Below are 7,512 nucleotides of genomic sequence, written 5' to 3' on the forward strand. Positions count from 1 at the left end.
CTGGGTTTCGACCAAGGTGGCGACTGGTGGGGTGGGTTCCTTCCTGTCGGAGGTGGAGGTGTGGTAGGCAGAGGTTTGGCCGGAAATGGGAGCTATCCATGGAGGTGGGGAAAGGATTTAAGGGAGGAATAAGATGAAGAGGAAAGGGAAATAAAATTTATTTTATATTGTGGTATGGACAACTATGAGTCCATACCTGGTAATGGGCTATAGTTACTCACATAACATATGGTATGTGTTTTAGTCATTCTAAACTCATACCTTATACTTTTATTACGTGAATCAAACGTTCCCTTAAAGTGAAAAGAATAAGGTCTTATTACTCTCTTTATTTTTTAAGTGCTCTATTGAGACATTTTGCATCCTTTTTTTTTTTTTTTTTTTTTTTTTTTTTATTTATACTCTATATAAGAAACTATAATTTAGTTTTGTGGTTACTTGTTGGAATTGTCCCAATAAATATGTTATTAATATCCGGCTGTTATAATTTATATATATCTATAATTAAAGTTATTATTGGTTAAAATTTTGCATCAGCATACATGTTCAGTTAAAAATTGAGCACTTAAATACAACAAAGGGAGTAGATTTGATTAGATGTTGATAGAGTATATAAATTTATCGAAACCCATTATAACCCACTTATGAGTGTCTCACATCAGAGAAAGAGGAGAGATGTTTTCATTTTATAAGGTAGGAAAGTTACTCATACTATTACCAATTGATTTTAGTATGGAACCTCTTTTGATTTTGTTTGCGGACCAAACTATCATATCCTCCTTAATCGGGTTGCCTATGCCCATTATTTCATATTATGATGAAACTTAACAAAATCAATCATGAGTTTCAACCATGTATAACCTTTTGGTTGACTCACTCTTCTAAAAATGTGGTTTTTACATATATTTAAACTTAATTGACTTGATCAATCTTAATGAAATTATTAGTTCTGAAACTAAATTTCTTTTAATTTTTTTTTATTATTTATTTATTTTAACTTTATGTTTTGGATTCATGTCACATAGTTATTTCTTTTATCCGTCAAACTCCCCTATTTTCTTATAAATTCCAACTTGTTATTCGACAATACATCAATTGTATAATGGGTGATTTTGTATAAAATCTGTAACTTAAAATGAAAAATATATACTTGTAGATCGAATTTAACCCCACTTTAATTTTTGCTTAATCATGTATAATGCTAAACATATAAGAATAAAAATGAATGGAGTAGAAGTAATCGCTGCCCCCTTAATTCTGAACTCCTGAAGATGACATATGCCCCATAATTTACGCATGCATTTGATCCAATTTACGAATACTAAAATACAAACCGTCAAATCAATCGGAATAACAAGTATGATTGACATCATGTGCATGGATAACACTAGATAACTACTCGGACTCTAACATGTCGTCTATCAATTAATGTACTAATTACTAATTAAAATACTAATTACAGTATTATTTATCCTCTAAATAGCTAGAAACAAAAGTTGAAATTTAGACATGTTACATTGTTAAGTGCTAACACAACTTTGCTGCCGAAATACAATGAACAAGCCTGGGATTGAAGCTATATCTAGTTATTTGTTCGAGCGATGATACGAGTTATTACATATAATAAATTAATAAATGATGATACTCGTACTACAATTGTTCAGAAAATTTCTTCGTTTTTATGGTAAATGAAATTGGTAGGTCTCAAGAAATGTGGTACTCCGTATCATTTAGAAATTGTACAACAATTCTCAATTAAAGAGACAGCAATTGTACCTTAGTGGGGTTCAAAAAATTGCCTTCCAATAAATCCTTTCAATAAAACCTTCAATTGCTAGTACTTTTTGGTCATTGATCATGCAGAGGCACTACTTGTATGAAATTTAATTATCTGAGGAATGGAAAATGACATTAGAGGGAATTGAATAGGGAAAGTCAACATTAGATAAAGACATTAGAGGGAATTTAAGAGGGAGAGTAAAGATTGGATTAATGCTTATTGAATAAATAGATTGAATACTATTGTAGCCGATTCAAAAGATACAAATTAAATGAACACGTACATGAGATTAAAGGGGTAGCTTAGGTCATTAAACATACAACAATTGTATGTGTAGCTTTTACTTTACCATTACTTAAGACTTGTTCTCTTCATCTTAATTTCAATTCAATTCAATTCCTAATTTTATTCTTTCATAAACAATTCAATTCAGCTCAGTTCAGTTCAGGTTCAGTTCAACTCAATTCAGTAAACCCCCAGTTTATCTAGTATTGAAAATTATATAAATTGATTAAAATAATAATTTTTTGAACTGAGTTGTTCCACCTGTCCATCATTTCTTCAAGTTGTAAAAGTAACGACGTTACCCAGCATTTTCCTTCTTCCTTCAACTAGCATCCTCCTTCTTCCATTGAAATTGACGTCGCCTTCTTCCTTCTGCAATCTTCATCCCTTCCACCGACACCATAATCTTCGGCAACTTCACTGCCAAATGAAACGAAAAATCTTATGAACAAAGGTAAAATTAATTAAGGATATGGTACGGTGAACCTCAGGGGCGGAGCTTAGGGGGGCTAGCAGGGGCCCGACCCTTGTAGCCCAATCCCTTGGCCCACTTTTTTCATATTTGGCCCCTGCAGTATTTTTGAATATATAGTAATGAGCTTCTTCAATTGTTATTGAAATTTTATTGGCTTAGTTGGTTAATGGTAAGTGTGCATAGAATTGATATATACCCAAGGTTTGAGGTTTAAATCTTACTAGCATAGAATTATAATTTGTCTATTAATCACCATTTTTTTTTTGTTGATTTATTTCTTATAAGATAGAGAATTTTGACTTTTACCACATTCAAAGAACTACTTAATTGAATTTACCACCTCCAAAAAAAAAAAAAAAAAAAAAAGATTTACTTTACCACCACATAAAAAAAAAAAAAAATTTTACCACCTAATCCTAACTCCGGTGACGAAAACTAACTGTGGGGCCCACAATTTGTCACTTCCCTCTAAATTTATTGTTCTAAACCCGATTTCCCTCTCTCTCCTCCTTTTCTCACCTTCCCTATTTAATTTCTCACCTTCCTCCTCTGAAATTTCTTCTCTCTCCTTTGAAATTTTTCTCTCTCCTTTGAATTTGCATTCCCTCCATGAACCTCCCTGCTTATCTTCTTCATGTCTGAACTAGGAGCCTTGCATTTCACCTTCAAGCTTTCAATCTCATTGAGCAAGCACCTCCTCTGCAATTCAATGATAACAACATTGATATTAATTTTATTTGAACACAATTACCATAATCTAATCTTAATTTTAATATCCAATTGAAATTTCAAAAACCCCCAAATTAATTTTGACTAACATGAACCCTAATTTTTTACAGTGAAATTGGAGTTCAATTTATAACACATATGTGCAATTTGAATTGCACTTAACAATTGGAACATAATCACGAAAAGAATTGCAAAAAATTACATCACAAATCAAGAAAATTGCGTAGCTTCGTCCCTCCTTTGTTGTAGAATTGACTTGATTCAAGGACGGCCACAAATCTGGAATAATTTGATGATGTAGGATTGTTAGGGATCACCATATTTAAGGATTTGGCAAGAAAATCGTTAAAAAAAACTTCAATCTTCAAGAATTTGATGTAGAAATGAAGAAGGTGGGTTTAAATCACTAGTGGAAAAAAGGTTATTCGTAACGGGCAAAAACAGTCTATCCGTAACGGGCGGCGGCCGTTACGTATGCTGCCATTACGGATAGGCAATGTTATTTGTAACGGGCACTGCAATCAGGTCAGACCAAATCCAATTTTACATATTATCAAGCACTAAATCCAATTTTACATCTCAATAATATTGTAAAAAAAAAATAGTAAATAAAGAGAAGCAGCAGCATCCAAGAGAAGGGAGTAATCGCAGCTCCAACTGCAGCAACAACCATAACCATTGAAGCAACGATAGCGCACAAATGCATCATCATAGAAAAAACCATATTTAAAAAAATAAAAATAAAAAAAAGAAAAGAAAAAACGATTAGGTATCAACGTGTAAGCAGGATACAATCAGGTCAGAACAAAGTCACCTGGGAATCATCCGCAAGACCATGTCTGTACCAGCAAGGCATCCAATTTTTCAACTGAATTCCGAGCTGGCCGCTGAACGAGAGGCGCAGGCTTACCATCTGTAACAACAAGATATTGAAGCAATCATGTTTCAGTATACAATCTATGCCAAAAGAAAACTCAGCAGATAAATAGTAATGCACCAAGTCATGTCAACATCATAATATTTCAACCACAACACATTTCAAGCTGCTAATTGTTCTTTTAAACGAAGTCACTCAAAGAGAGCTATAATGTCAAACAACCTAACAGTAACAGAAAAAGGCCAACCTCTTATGAATCTCTAGATTAAAAAGAATGGAAAGGACAAAATTACTTTTTAGATCTCTAATTCCAACTTTAATATTTGTTACACATTTCTCAACATTTTATTCCTGCCTATTTATACGATCCTACATTGAAAAAAGCAAGTCTAATTACTAGTTCTGGACAAAGACATTGACCCCAATTATCATGAAATAACAGCTAGCTATAGCAACAATGTTTCACCATAACAACTTAAATGCAGTTTCTTGGTCACATATTTTCTGCCCAGTCACTATTTTGGTGAGAGTGAGGAGTGCAAATGCTGCACAAACTACCTGCATTATTTGTTTAAGTCCAAAAAGTAAGGGATACCAGAAGCTAAGCCCAAGACTAATCAATTCCATACCAAGTCAGCTCTCAATTTGATGCAAGACAGTAGAATTTGGAGTATAAGTGTATAACCTTATAAATCATTGCAAAATAGCAAAGCAGAGATGAACCATGCCCCTCCTATAAACATTATTTTAGTCACACCAAAACTATCAAACTAAGATCTTGCTAGAGTAACAAACATAAGAACCAAAAGCTTTTAAGATATCTACAAGGATACTACTTTAAATCAGTTCATATAAATTAATATGGGAATATCAGTCACATTAAAAAAAATTCATACTAAAAACATTCCTCAAACCAAAAAAAATTCAATAATATAATACTTCTATACAACAGTTTACAGTCAGTAAAATCCACAATAATCAAATTCCATTTCATAAGCACATTTTGTAGGGTCTCAAGTATAAATCAAGTTTTATATTTATTCAACTCATTTCGCAGATTAGCAAGCAACTATAAATCTATAATATAGTACTCATCAACGCTCAGCTACATAAAAACCATTAAATTTCATAGCTATGTAATTTCATTCATAAATTCAATGAACAAAAACAAGGTTTAACAAATTATATACCTTCTGGCAGCAAGACCTCCGAGAAGCTTGTAACGAAGAGAATCGCACTGAGCGATAATGGAATTAAATTTCTTCTACACAATTGAGCTCAGCTCCCTAATCTTTCTTCCCTTTTCACCTAATCAACTCCAAACAATAAAGTATCAAGATGAAAATCGCAAAAATTGAAAAAAAAAAAAAAAGCATCAAGTCAAATCAAAAATCGAAGAAAGGGGGAAACTACCAAGAACATTTTGGGTATGACTAGCCTTAATGATCAGTACATAGACGTCCCTAATGTTAACACCAGCACCCAACAGATGACATGAACCTAAATTAAACGATCAGGGTCACTGTATATATTCAGCAATCTCTATAAGATTAAAATGCAGCATACATTCAGCAATCTTAATAAGATTAAAACGCAGCATACATCCAGCAAACTTAATAGGATTAAAATGTAGCATATGTTATAGGATTAAAATGTAGCATATATTCAGCAACAATAAAATGCAGGCATTTATTCAGCAATCTATCTTTATAATATTTAACATGCATAACTTGATACAAAAATACTTAACATATCAATTGCACAAATCCTGAAATAAAATCAAGTAAAAACCCTAAAATTATAATAATCAAGTACTACAAAAACTAATCTAAACTCCTGTCCACACCATTATATTCAGTTTACTCATCAATAATTTATATCGATAACAGGACATAAATCAAGGAAACAAGCCACAATAACATAGACACATAAAGATACATAGCATCACAAACATGAATTTCAGAAAAGTAAAAAAATAACAGAATATCAAAGATCTCTAATGAAACTTCATTGAGTTAAGCGGCCGATGATTTCTACGACCAAATTAAACGGCCTTCAAACCACCATCATCACCTAAAATTTGTTTGAGTATAGAATCCAAATTATTCTAGCAAAATTAACTGCTTATTTGAGTATAGAATGTAAATTGGGCTAATTTGTTGCTCGTTTTCAGAGGCACACCAACTGTCATTTTGTAGAATCCCAAGTATAAATCAAGTTAAATAATTATTCAATACATTTTGTAAATTAACAATCAACTACTTAGGAATAAACAACCAATTCATATTAAAATCAGAAAAACAAACTAGAATTTCATTCTTCGCAACAATTAAACCTCAATTCACAACAAAATAATCACCAAAATTAAATAATCCATCAGCCAAAACCGATAAAATCATCGATCAACTAATTCCATAAACAGATTGAAACACCAACAAGAAATGAATCATCCAAAATACGATAAATTAAAAGACGAAATTCAAGATCTGTAACTAACTTAAACCCTAATTCATCAAACAAAAAAAATTTAAAAAAAATCGACATGACTGCAAGAAAAAGAGGAGAGGAAAAGAGGCAAAACCCGAGAAGGAGTATCGCTGCCTCCGCTTTGCAGAGATCTAGCGGATAATCGCCTTATCGATGTCGGCTTTCTACAAAATCGCCTTATCGGTGCCGGATAATCGCAAATTAAACCCCTTCTACAAAATCGAGCTCAAATCCTTAATCCTTCTTCCCTTCTCACCTAATCAACCACAAACAATAAAATAACAAAATCAAATCGAAAAGACACACAAAAAAATAAATCAAATCAAATCAAAAATCAGAAAAGGGGAAATTGAAGGGAGGTTCATCAATGGAGCAAGGAGAAAGAAAATGGAGGTAAGGAGAAGTGGAAGAGAAAGTTAAGTGAGAAATAATCTCCATTAAAAGAAGCAGAATCCGAGAAGAGAGAAAGAAAGAGGGTAAGAGAGAGGAGAGAGAGTATGAGACGGCTGCTAGAAAAGGTGAAGTGAAAAAAAGTAGTTAGGCGCTTTTAGGGTTTTTTAACATCTAAGTAATAAACCTATTCGTATTGGGCAATTGGTGCACGTTACGAATCCCAACTTATTTATAACGGGCAAAACGCTACCCGTTACGAATAATTTGATTTTTGTAACGGACATCATTTTTCCCGTTACGAATACTCTTTTCCGTACCACTATGCTATTTTAATGTAACAGACAGTTATTTTGCCCGTTATAAATAGGTTTATTGTAACTGACAAACTACTGCCCGTTACAAATAGGCTGTTACAAATGGCATTTTTTCCACTAGTGAATAGAAAAAGAAATTGAGAGAATTTGGGGAAAAGTTCAAAAAGTAGCC

The 7,512-nt window shown here is 32.7% G+C and overlaps 1 long non-coding RNA gene across 6 annotated transcripts; it reads right to left on the bottom strand.

Moving 5' to 3' along the window:
• Positions 1-1,419: 1,419 nt before the first annotated feature.
• LOC145636203 (uncharacterized) lies at positions 1,420-7,161 on the bottom strand. 6 transcript variants are annotated; one of them, XR_014114061.1, is made up of 6 exons: positions 5,560-6,710; positions 5,337-5,454; positions 4,084-4,182; positions 3,081-3,239; positions 2,327-2,485; positions 1,420-1,891 (listed from the first exon to the last, which is right to left on the bottom strand). It is a non-coding gene; the product is annotated as an uncharacterized LOC145636203 (long non-coding RNA). The 6 variants fall into 6 exon arrangements; XR_014114059.1 differs by lacking the exon at positions 1,420-1,891 and adding an exon at positions 6,728-7,161 and having other exon boundaries at positions 1,965-2,485; positions 5,560-5,646; XR_014114060.1 differs by lacking the exon at positions 1,420-1,891 and adding an exon at positions 6,728-7,161 and having other exon boundaries at positions 1,965-2,485; positions 5,560-5,668.
• Positions 7,162-7,512: the final 351 nt, after the last annotated feature.

Source organism: Chenopodium album, chromosome 6 (genome assembly GCF_948465745.1).
Source record: "Chenopodium album chromosome 6, dcCheAlbu1.1, whole genome shotgun sequence".
Taxonomy (NCBI): domain Eukaryota; kingdom Viridiplantae; phylum Streptophyta; class Magnoliopsida; order Caryophyllales; family Amaranthaceae; genus Chenopodium; species Chenopodium album.